Consider the following 13,112-nt stretch of genomic DNA (forward strand, 5'->3'; position numbering starts at 1 on the left):
CACTTCTAAGAATTGCACTGTAATGTCCCATTCTACATCTTTGGTTGTAATTCACCTTCCTTCACAAATTTTCAAGACCTGTTTGATGAATTTGGGCAATCTTATGTCACACATACTTCTCCCTCAAGTGGATCTCAGCTAATAATACGGTACAGTTGTTAAGAAGTGAACATAATCACAGATACTTCTAATATTAATATAAATTTACAAACCAGATAATAGAACTCCTGGAACTTATGGTTTTCAAATCTTACCTAGAGTTCTTTGTGAATTTTTGGGCTGTGCCTTTAAGGAATCTTTGAGAGGGCTTCCCTGGTGGTGCAGTGGCTGAGAGTCCGCCTGCCAATGCAGGGGACACAGGTTCGTGCCCCGGTCTGGGAAGATCCCACATGCCACGGAGTGGCTGGGCCCGTGAGCCATGGCCGCTGAGCCTGCGCATCCAGAGCCTGTGCTCCGCAACGGGAGAGGCCACAGCAGTGAGAGGCCCGCGTACCGCAAAAAAAAAAAAAAAGGAATCTTTGAGAAACTTTAAAAAGACCACCAGAATGGTGAAAGCCCTGCACATTATTTTATAATTGAAATGTTTGATGGACCTGATTTTTATTGAAGATACTGAAAGGAGACAGGCTAGCTGATCTTGATATTTGGAATATTCACCTGTTAATAGAATAGATTTATTCTGTGGTATGTCAGAAGGCAGGACTAGGGGAAAAAAGAATGAACATTATAAGGAAGGAGATTAGAGATTTATACATCAGCAATACAGATATCAAATCTTTCCAACAAAGCCTGATGCCTTGAGAAAGTGTGCATTCTCAATTTAGTCTTCAGCTCAACATCTCTCCTTAAAGTTCTTATACATGTCTTCAAAGAGGCCAGGTGCTGCACTAAAAATAGACATTCTGATTTCTAGTAACTAACCCTTATTATCTTTACTCTCAACTATCATTTCAGCTCTTGCCTTACTCTTCATACAGTTTTGGGTATTTTTTTTTTCTTCCCAGCTACAATTTTTCTCTTCTTGACAAAAATGATTATTCTTCCCTCAGACTCTTCCAAGTTTGACCCATCAACCCTGTCACCACTCCCCTCCAATCCGCATTTGGCATTCATGCAGAAAAAAGGAAACTACATATCAGAAATTATATAAAAAGAGCTCGCATTGAATAAGAAATTTAACACCTAGGATTTATAATCCCTTTCAAAGGTAGGACACACTGTCTTACAAAATACATTTAAATTATTGGCATCTCTAAAAAACACATTTCTTTCTTCTGGGAGAATAATTGAAGAGAAAATCTTTAAATTTTTAGTTGTTTTAACCAAAGTAAAATTATATTTTACTTTGTGGATTGAAGATTAACAATTATTGAGGCAACAGATGAAAATATATTGGGATTTTTTATTGATGGCATGGTGATTCCACAGAGGCTAGACACTGCTGAGCAGGGATTTTCAGTCTTCTTTGGCATTCATTTTCACAAGTAAAGCACATGCAATTTATAAATAATATTTAAAGCAAGGATTGTGAATAAAATTCACTATTGAGCCCTTGCTCACTTGCATGCAGTCCGGTCTGCTTTCTTGTGTTGGGATAATGGGGTGGGATTCGAATGAATATAATGACACTGCATTCAATCCTGGACAAGGGAGCTTGTTTCTGTCGTGTGTGGTAGTGGGGAAAAAATGAAGGTCTTATCCTTGCTTTAGCTCAGATCACCAAGTATCTGTGTCACCTTAAAACAACCCATTATACTCATTGGCACCGTTTAAATAAGGAATCTGTTTAAATCAAGGTAATCTTGGGTCCCCAAAAAGCTACAGAAACCATGGGAGTTTGGGATCAGCAGATGCAAAATATTATATACAGAACGGATGAACAAGGTCCTACTGTATAGCACAGTGAACTATATTCAATATCCTATGATAAACCATAATGGAAAAGAATATGAAAAAGAATGTAAGTATACGTATAACTGAATCACTTTGCTGTACACCAGAAATTAACACACTGTAAATCAACTATACTTCAGTTGTTTTTTTTTTTTTTGGCGGTACGCGGGCCTCTCACTGTTGCGGCCTCTCCCGTTGCGGAGCACAGGCTCCGGACGCGCAGGCTCAGCGGCCATGGCTCACGGGCCCAGCCGCTCCGCGGCATGTGGGATCTTCCCAAACTGGGGAACGAACCCGTGTCCCCTGCATCGGCAGGCGGACTCCCAACCACTGCGCCACCAGGGAAGCCCTATACTTCAATTAAAAAATTTTTTTTTAAAAAAAAGACAAGACGAAACCGTGGGAGCAGGCCAAGCAAGCCAAGCAGGGCAGGTGGAGAGGCATAGACACCAACCTTTACCTTGCAGCTTCCAAGACGCCAGTGGGGTTCCCCGGACTTGGTTTGCAAGAGTTGAGGGTCCGGCCGCAACGCACCTGACAATGCTTCGTGAAGCCCCGAGGAAGCGCCAGGGTCAACGGGAAACAAAGGCCCTACCCAGCCGCCCCCGCGGGAGAGGCTGGGCGGAAGCGCAAGGCCTGCCGGGACGGAGGTGGGCGGGCGCCGGCTTGCCGCGAGGTGCTGCGCTTGCTTGGCGTTCTTTTTGACTTGGTGCCAGGGAGACTGTGGTTTGTTCCAGGTCGGCTGAAGCTGCCCGAGGAGCTGGACTGTGAGTGCAAGCCTGGCAACCAGACTGCAGCTCTGAGTTCGTTGGCCTTGCGAGCAGGCCTCCCCCGGGTGGGAACCGTGACGGCAGCGGCACCCGTGGTTGACCGCAGTAGATGAAGCCTCGAAGCACGGGGACTTGATGGCCTTAGTCTCCAGCGCTCATCCCCTACTGCGCGGGTCTCGAAGCTGTCATCAACCAGGCCGAAAGCAAACTGCTCGGAGCCCCGTAACAGGTGCTGCGCCACATCCTGCTCTGGTCCATGGGCTTGGGGAGGAAACATTTTCTGTGTTTACTGTCTCTTCTGGAAGCTCTTGCATGACGCCAGAATGACATATCTTGGGACAGAAATAATCATCAGTCGTAGGATATTGACAGCTGAGCAGCAGTGACAAAAGGACCATCCCGATTGTGGGGTTACCTAGGCCCTGGCTGCAACGCCTCTGTATTCAAAAGCCCTTTCAGAAAGGGCTTTTTCAGTGATGTATCTTGAAAAGCACTTGGTACTTCTCGGTCGTAACCCACCAATCTACGTAAGGAGATGTGGATATAAAAAGTTGGAGAAGAAATGAAAACGATTGGAAAGAAAAGAGTACACTTCAAGTTTAAGGAAGCAGATACGCAGAAGTAAGCAGTATGGTGAGTACAAGAAACAAACTGCACAAAGAAAAGTACCTCTCCCAGTCTCCTCCGCAACGCTTCACTTACACCCCAAAGGAAATACTAGGCTTTCTGCAGTATGCGCTCACCGGGGCATTTGCACAGCAATCTGTATGAATTTAGCCTATAGTATTTACAAAGGTTGAAGCGTTAGGGACCAATTATAGTGGGAATTTCCTGTCAGACTCATTCTGCTTTCTCTGTGTTTTGTTTAGCGTTTGTTTTGTTTGTTTGTTTGTTTTACATATGGGTAGCCAGAAGGGGCACACGTGTGTGCATATAGCTGAATGATTCATCTGCTGGAGCTGCTACAACTAATATTTTTAATGAAACAGTTATTTATTGTGGTAAGCATTTGGCTTTAGTCAGGTGATGAGAAATGAGATAAATCTTCCAGTAAAGCCTGTATTTTGAAATCCTGCCCCTGGGATTAGAGAGAGAGGATACAAACTTGCAAAATGCATAGAAGTTGGTAATGTACCTGCCTCCACCTTTTGATTCACTGTTCATGATTCTTTTCACATGGGCTCTAAGTAAGTGTTTCCTCTTGCTGGCTGACTTAGCCTTGTTTGAACAACTTGTGAGCACAGAGGAAAACATTACAGTGAATTGAAAACGCATGAGCTGTTCAGTAATATTTAATACCATATGTGGTTCTGTTAAGACACATTTGGGACAAAATTTCTGGTTCTGTCCTGTTTCCATTGTTAAGTTTCCTTAACAATGTGTCATTATTTATGTCGTTTACACCCCTTATCCTAAAAGGTCTTAGCTGACTTAGAAAATGAGTAATAGGTAGGGCAAGTAGAACTTCTCAGAAAAAGTCCTCCATTTTTCATAGATTAAAAACACAACTATCTTTGGACATCTTCAGTAATTTAAAAAGTACACCCCACTGGTTGAGGAAAATAATTTAAATGATGGCCGCAAGCATGTTTAGACATTGGAGCATGAGGCAAGTTTAAAGGAATTGCAAAATAAGCTCTTAAGTTTTTATTTTTACAAAGTTGTTTTTTTTTTTTTCAATTAAATACTCCCTGTCCTGCACCCCACTCCACCTCATTTTCAGAATGTTCTCTTGCAGTGACAGTTAGCAGTGCAGTTAGTTATGGCCAAGGGGCTAACAAAATATTCCACTGGGGTTTTAGGAGCTTAATTTGTGGCATAAATCTCTGTTCTCAGGCCTCTGGTCTCAGACCCCACAAGGCTGTCAAGTGGTGTCAGAGGGCAGTAGGACTTAGTTGTAAGTTTCAACTTTTATAGCATCTAACATGACTCTAAGACAATTGTTTTCCACTGGATTTCAGATGAAGCTGGTAGTTCCTCAGGAGTCCCCCATCTGGGTTTCCATTAATCTTAGTAACAGGCTCAAATCCTTTTACATTCATGCTTTGTCTGCATCTGCAGCAGGGTGACGGTGGATGGAACAAATTACTCTTATTGTTTCCTGATATCCTTGCTCATTACAAAATCTTCCATAAAAGATGGCATCTTGTGGGTGGGATTTGTAAAGAAGACAAAATAGGAATGGCTTAAAGAGATTTTGTATTAAAATACCTTTTTGTAGAAAGATCTTTGTGTGTGTGTCAGGGTAAGGTGTTAACATAAGGATTACTGAGGTTAACTTAGATATAGAGAACTTCACCCTTTATGGGTTTATAGTTCTATGCATTTTATAAGGCATATATTACATAAAGCAAAATCTGCCCTTTTTAGTGACTAGTTGCAAGCACAAGTTTTTACAAACGTGAACAGTCATGTAGCACTCCTGAAATCAAGCTATAGAATATTTCTATTGATCCAAAAAAGTTTTCTTGTTCCCTTCTGTAGTCAATTCCCTTCTCTTACCCTATGTGGTAACAACCACTGTTGTTACACCCACAACCACAAACACAACCACAACCACAAAACCCGATGGTTTTGCCTTTTCCAGAAAGTCCTATCAATGAATTAAACATGCATGTAGCCTTTTGTGTCTGGCTTCTTTCAGTAAGCATAAAGTTTTTGAGATTCCTCCATGTTTTTACATGTGTCACTAGTTCCTTATTTCTTTTGAGTATCATTCCATTTTATGGGTATATATTTACACACATACACTTTTGTGTAGATGTGCCACAATTTGTTTACTTACTAATAGATGGACTTTTGAGTTATTACTAGTTTTTGGTTATTACGAAGAAAAAGACTATAAACATTCACATACAGGTTTTTGTGTGGACAAATGTTTTCATTTACCTTATATCAAATACCTAGAAGTGGGATTGGTAGATTGTGTAATTGTATATTTAACATTATAATAGGCTGCCAGACTTTTCCACCATGGCTGAACCTTGCTGGTGATTGTATTCCACCCAGCAAGGTATGAGCATTCCAGTTGCTCCAGATCTTCACCAGGGCTCAATATTGTCATGTTTGGGAAGTGTGTGTGTGTGTGGGGGGGGGGTTTGTTTTTAATTTGCCGTTCGATGTGTGTAGTTATATTTCTTTGCGGTTTCAGTTAAATTCGCCTAATGACTAATAATGCTTTATATGTGTCTAAGTGTGTCTATGTATAATGATGATATATATGCATGCATATATTTATTTAGGGCAAGTGTTACAATGCACATACTGTTTTACACAATGAGGACATGTTTCATAATCCCACCTTGGGGGATTGAGTTTGACACAGTGGGAAAAGTGAGGACTTTGGAATTGGGCAGATAAGGGTTTGAAGTCTGAGCTGTGTCACAGGGACAGGGACCACATGTTATTCACCCCTATATCCCTCTTGTTGAACACCGCATCAGGCTTGAGGTCAGTACCACTGCCTGGTACCTTGGTAGTGTTGTACCTACAGCCTGAAGGTTGGTAGAAGGAAACCATGGTTTGTCACGGGACTGACAGCAGCCAGTGTTTGGACATTTAAACTTATGTTTTATCAGAGGATTAATGTTTCGTGTCAGGTTTACATTCTCTCTAGCTGTTGTTTATGTACTCAGTTTGGCAAACTTAGGTGCAGAGCTCCACGAGGCTGTGGGAGAGTATATATTTGTCCTTGCTCAAGCCAAGAGCACATGTAGTTCTGCTGCCCCCAAACTCAAGTAGCCCAGGTATTCCAGGGAAACCTGCCCTTTGAGATAAAGGATGAAAGTGACTCAAATCCTAATCTATAAGCAGAGGGAGCTTGGATTTTGCTGATTCATTTTGATTTATGAATTATCATTGCTATACCATGTATGCTCTTCCTTTGTCAAACAACAAAACAAACCACATAAAAGCAGATATTAGACATCCCCATGCTCATAAAAATTCCTGTTTCTTCAAATTCAGTCCAGCAGCCTGGTTTTCTGCCCGGATTTCTTTCTTCTGCCTATCTATCTAAACTAAATAAAACAGCAAAACCTTCTCTTATGAAAACCAAAATGTTTCCATTTTCTTATAAAGATTATCTCTTCTCTTTGTTCTTACCTCTCTTGTACAGCAATTTCCATTTCCGTGATTCTGGTTCTAAACGTCATCATTTCTTTTAAGACTTTCCTATAGCCCCTTATTTACATCCTTTTAATATGACCAGGTGTCTTTCTAAAGTATAGTCACAGACTCCTTGGGGGGAGAGGGGATGCCTCATGTCCCTTGCTTATAAAATAATTACAAGTTTCTTGCTATTAATATCTAAAATCCTTCACAATCTGGCCACAAATTAACTTTTTCCAATGAACTTTTAACTTAAATATGTGAAAATAATTCAAAACTCTTAAAGTATGTCCCTAAGCTACTTCATTTTGTGAGTTCAAGACCAACATTTCCAAATGCCTTAGAGCTATTCCTCATGAATGTCTCTTACAAACACTTCAAGATCAAAATGGCCCAAATCATATTAATAATTTTTGTTATTTTATCCTCCTAAAACAATCCTCTAAGGATTAGTAAATGATAGACACGTTAAAAATAGAGATAAGTATAACTTGACGGTGAGCACATAAACAGAGTTTGCTTCTTAATGTCCCCGGAATGAACAGCTATGGGAATTGAAGGTATTCTGATATGATTAACTAGAATATTTCTTGTTGGATCTTGCATATTTTGGGGTGGGAAGAGTTATCTGGTTAAGCAGATTTAAAATTTTTATCATTGATTGATTGATTGAAACTGAACTTATGTAATTTGCCACTTAATGCTAGGTCTGGAAGCATCACTTGAGTGGCCTTTCTAAAGTAAGAGAGCGACAGGCAAGTTGTTTTGCATTGCTTTAATACACAGGTGTTATAGCTTGACAAATGGTATCCTTCTCAATACTCCTTTTATGCAGAGCTAGTTGCTGGGTGTGAATTTGCATAGGAACCAAGGAACCTCCCAGGAGCACATGGATGGAGACTGCAACTCCTTCAATTTTGAGTTTCTATATTATTAGATATTTTCTGAAGGATTTCAATACATCCAAATGAAATTCCTTGCCAGGAAATGAGTACTTTCCCATGTGCCTCACCCCTCCCCAACCTAAAAGGATGACAAAAGGAGATGGTGGGGTCTTATAATGGAAGGAAAGGAGTGTGGACTGAAGATGGGCCTCAAAGCCAGAGCCTACCTTGTCTGTTGAGTGAGGAGGTTGGTCTGCATGTGACATATGAGGAGGTTGGTGTGCATGTGACATATGACTGAGTCCTAACTCCTCTTGTGACCCAGCTATGCTGGCATAGTGGGTTTGTTTGGCAACAGTGGCAAAGCCCCAGGTACCGTGGAATGTAAATTAATGAGGTAACATACAGTAGTGATCAAGCACATGGAGTCTGCAGTCGATTGCTGACCTCAAAATCCATTTGGGGCAAGCTACTTGTCCATACCTCAGTTGACTCACCAGTAATATGAGAATATTAATATTACATATTTCCGAAGATTGTGAAGAGGATTAAGTGACTTACTACTTATAAAGTGCTTAGAATAATCTCTTGTTCATAGTAAGTGCCATATAGGTGCTTGTTAAATAAAATGAAGTCTCAGGAAGCCAGTGGCATATCAACCTTGACCAAGTATGTCAGCGGTCGAACTGTCCTTTCTCTAGAAACTAGATTTGTTTCATGGAGATTAAAATATCTAACGCTCCAGTTACCTAATATATAAGACATTGTTCTCCTAAAATACAGTTTCATTTTAATTTTGTTTCCTTGTATATACCTGGATATTTTTAAAATTAGAATACAAAATAGCTCTGTTGTTTTATTTAAAAATCCATAACTGAGTATCCTCTGACAATTCAAACAATTTTTCCCAGTAATGGTTTTTAAACCAATTGTACAGATGTAAATAAAATGCAAATGTTTTGATAGTGTTACATAAGGCTGTAGTCTTTGTGTGTACAAGTAGTCACATGTATGTAAGTCTGGCAAGTTGCAATCCCTGTTTATAATCAACACCAGAATAACACCAGAATAAAAAGGTAGACTGTTTCAGAGTCCAACCCTATTAGAAATGGCATATCACATTAATTCTTCTCTCGTTTTGTGGCCTGAAACTGGACATTGTCCCATTTCGTTAATCTCAATAGATTCTGTCAGACATTTGGTCATCTCCTTTCACTAAAACTAAAAACTACGTTTCATTTTTTAAAAATGCATTGTTGGCCTCTCCCAGTAACCATGATGAAATGGCAACACCAAGGAAATAAAGCAGCATTAGCAAATTCAAACACAGTGTTTCCTTTAATTGCTTCAGGGACCTGAAAGACTAAAAGAACTATTGTATCCCTAGACAAGGTTGGCCTCTTTAGGAAAAAGCCAGGGACTTAAATAATGAGCTTTCTGCACCTGGTAATCCTTCTCAGCAGATCATTGTTATAAAATCAAGCAGAATATCTTTTACACCTGAAACGTAAATGAAATGACATGTTTTTCTTGCAAAATATAAATGAAATGACATGTTATTTTTGCAAAATACGAGTGCTCTATCTAAATTATAGCTAGCACATCTTTTATTAACTCACTTATCCACGGGTCATTAAACAGTTTAGATCTTTGGAATATGACCACAGATATGAAATTAAACAAAAAGGTGGCCAATAATGACCACAAAGTTCATAATCTTTTTTTTTCAGGTTCCCATCTAGTCCTACTTTAAATCTAATTCCAACAAGTTTGAGAGACTGACTTCTCAACCCATGCAGATTAGAATTTGTGGTTTTAGGAGGGTAAGGCCAGAAGACATAAGTGTAGTCAGGTCATCACCTACTTGGCTTTGACGATGCTGGAAAACCATAAAAAACATACAGCATCTCACAAAAAACATGAAGTCATTTAGTTTAAGGGTAAGTAGCTATTTATACTTCAGTAATACTAAAGAATATTCTACTGAACAGATATTTTTGAGTCATTAAAAATAGGTTATTTTAACACATTTTAGGAAGTTTCCATTTAAAAATATTTAATGGAATAAATTAAATATTTATGTGAGGGTGCTTACAGTGGCAAACTCATATAACTGAAAAATCCACTTATGTCCAGCAGCTCATTCTCTGTGGCTATTTCGTATCTGTAGTTCTAACCTAGAAACACCATAAAACATACTCATCTAATGTTTCCTAATATTTTATCCCCATTTTTAAGTCAGAAAATATAGGAAGAAGATCTATATCGTATAGAATAAGCTGAATTCAAGTCTAAGAGTTCATGAAATTATTTTAGACTCTGTTTATCTAGAGTTTCAGCTATTTTCAGTGTCACAAAAGAGAACAAGAAGATGGAAGGTGATTTTTCCTTCCTCTACCGCCTTATTCATTTTGCAACTAATTCATACAGTCATCACTCAGTATCTTGGGGAACTGGTTCCAGGACCTCTGCGGATACCAAAATCCGTGGATGCTCAAGTCCCTTATATAAAAATGGCATAGCATTTGCATATAACCTATGCATATTCTCCCATATACTTTAAATCATCTCTAGATCACTTATAATACCTAATACAATATAAATGCTATGTAAATAGTTGTAAATACAATGTAAATGTTACGTAAATAATTGCTGGTGTGCAGCGAATTCAAGTTTCCTTTTTGGAACTTTCTGGAATTTTTTTTTCTGAACATTTTCTATCCTTGGTCAGTTGAATTTGAGGATGCAGAAGCTGCGCATACAGAGAGCCAGCTGTAATTGAGAGGTTCTGTGTAGTGCTTTATTCTTCCTCTAAATTTACCCTTGCTTGATAGAACAGAAAAACTTGTAAAGGTGCACCTTAAGTGCAGAGACGGCTAGAAGCATGGGAGCTGAAAAGGAAACCAATTCCTAGAACATACCAGAAAGAATGATGTGAATGAAGTGATGACAATGGGGGACATTTATCAACTGAAACCATATTTCAAAGATTATGCCTCAATAATGTAAATTAGTACTGGCATGCCCAATTTTTGAATGGCTGAGGAAAACTTCACAAATTCAGTTGCCAACCTATCACAAACTAGTACAAGAAATATATATGTCCTCCACCAGTGTACATTTGCAAATAGCACTCCAAAAAGTTCAAGGGCAAGACAGTGCAAACTGGTGATGCATTCAGATATGCCATTGGCCTTATCATTGCTCTAACGTCTCACAAGTATCCTTATTACATCTAGGTGGTATTTCTTTCCTAGAGTCAGTTATGGCCTTTAGAACACAAATGAACATCAGTAGACAGTAAACTCATTTTGTTTTGTAAAATTTAAAATTGTTCCTCCTTCAGCATATGAAAATATCCTATACAGAGTACTTGAGACTCATCAAATTAACCCTTGACACTCGTACAAGCGTGATAATCACACGTCCTTTCTCTGTTGACATTTTGAGTGTACTTGAAGAGAACACAAAAGGTGATTTGAACTGTGAGACCAGTGGTATATAGTCTCATCATACCACTTGCATTCTGAAAGATGATTTTGATTTGAGTTTTTATTACTTTGTTAATGTTTCCGTTTATGGGATTTTCACTGTTTGGGATTAAACTTAAGGATGTTTTTTAGGCATTTACAACTGATTTGTTGGAGATGGTTTAAATTTGACTGCAGGGAGTCGAAATGAAAATTTCTCCTTAGAATTTGTATGAAGTTTATATTTGATTATAATTTTAATGTCTTTAACCTTTAACAGCACAAGCTGCCAGCATAAGAAGAATGTTTTACATCATGGGGTCATTGAGTAGATTGTAGAGTTTCATTAGTACAAGCCTTGGGTAAAACTGGAATAGGTGACATTTGGCTTTGCTATTCATAATCTTACCTTTTTTTTTTTGCGTTCTCTGAAACTTGGTACAGCTGGTATTCCTTCTGGCCTCGAGCACCCCTGTGTGATCTCCTTCTTTCTATCGACCCATACTTGTTGCCTTAGGAAATGTCTGATTTCAGTTTTCATCTCTTTGTATGAATTTAGGTCTAGGTGTTACTCACATTGTGGAGGCAAAATTGATTGATTGGTCTCCTACTTAAAGTATTTCAGGCATCACTGAAGGTGGGAGAGGGGGCAGAGGGCCTCCCCAGTGACCTAGGGGTAAGGTTAGCCTTGATGTCATGAGCTCAGGTAGTCCAAGGGGGGAAACATTAAAAAGAAAGAAATCTGAACCAAACTTATCAAATATTAATGAGTTGGGTAGAACTGAATTTTTTTCATAGAATTTATTGCGCTAACGTTGGCAGGCTGAAAGTCAGTTTCTGATTTATTTCTTTCCTGTTACAGACCTTAATTTGATTCAGGCAAACTATTTTGCAAACCACCCAGCATTTCTATGTTTTCAAAGTGAAATTAATCATCCTTTCCACCTGCCCATCCTTAGGCTATCACTGTACTAAGGACACTGGTCAAGGAGTGCTTTTACAAATCCCCGAGTCAGGTGTGGCTACATGTGTGCAGTAGAGATCAGTGAGGAAAAAATTAATGGCCGGAGGAGAATATGACATCGTCATCATTAGGAAAATGTTGGTCAAATAACCTATTTTGTCTTTACATAACCAGCTGCTTTGCATAATTAGATAGCATCTTAAAATACATATTACATGAAAAGATTATTTTGATAAATTTATAAAAGTATGGATCTGATCCTTTTACCTCACTGATCTGAATGCTTCGTAAACTAAGCCCAGCTTCCATTCTCAGCCTCACCTCTGGACACAATTTAGTCATACTTATTTATTTGAGTCCATGCTTCTCAAATGAGGTGCAATGGCATAAACTCTGAGGTAGTAGTTTATGAGGTAGCCAGGACAACACAAAATTTATGAAGTAACCAGGACACACACAAAACCCAAGGGACGCACTTGATACATCTTCCCAGAGCTTCAAATATTCCTCAAGAAAACATTGATTCACGTGGCAAGCAATTTTAAAACATTATTTATAAACAAATACAGGTGAAGTTTGGACTAGAATTCCAGATACTAATCTTTACTAATTTTTAAAATAAAGCAAAAAACGTCAAAGAAATTCTACTTTGGTAAGATTATTTCCATCCTGACCCTAATCTTGCATAAAAACTTCCACTCTATTCTTTAGGGGTATTTAGGAACAGATATCTGAGAAGACCTTCATTAGCTCCACCAGATTATTCACAGGTTCCAGAGCATTCCAGACGCTTGCTTGCCTCTGTACCTTTGCTCTAAGTAAGTTCCTTATTCTAAATAAGTTCCTTCTATTTAGAAGGAACTTGCCTCTGTACCTTTGCTCTAAATAAGTTCCTTATTCTAAATAAGTTCCTTCTATTTAGAACCCTTGCCCCATCTCATTTCTCTTAAGAATCCTTACTAAAGCATTAAGTCTGGATCAAAAAAGTTTTCTTTTTTTTTTTTTTAACGTTCCTTGAATA

Source organism: Pseudorca crassidens, chromosome 8 (genome assembly GCF_039906515.1).
Source record: "Pseudorca crassidens isolate mPseCra1 chromosome 8, mPseCra1.hap1, whole genome shotgun sequence".
NCBI classification, from domain to species: Eukaryota; Metazoa; Chordata; class Mammalia; order Artiodactyla; family Delphinidae; genus Pseudorca; species Pseudorca crassidens.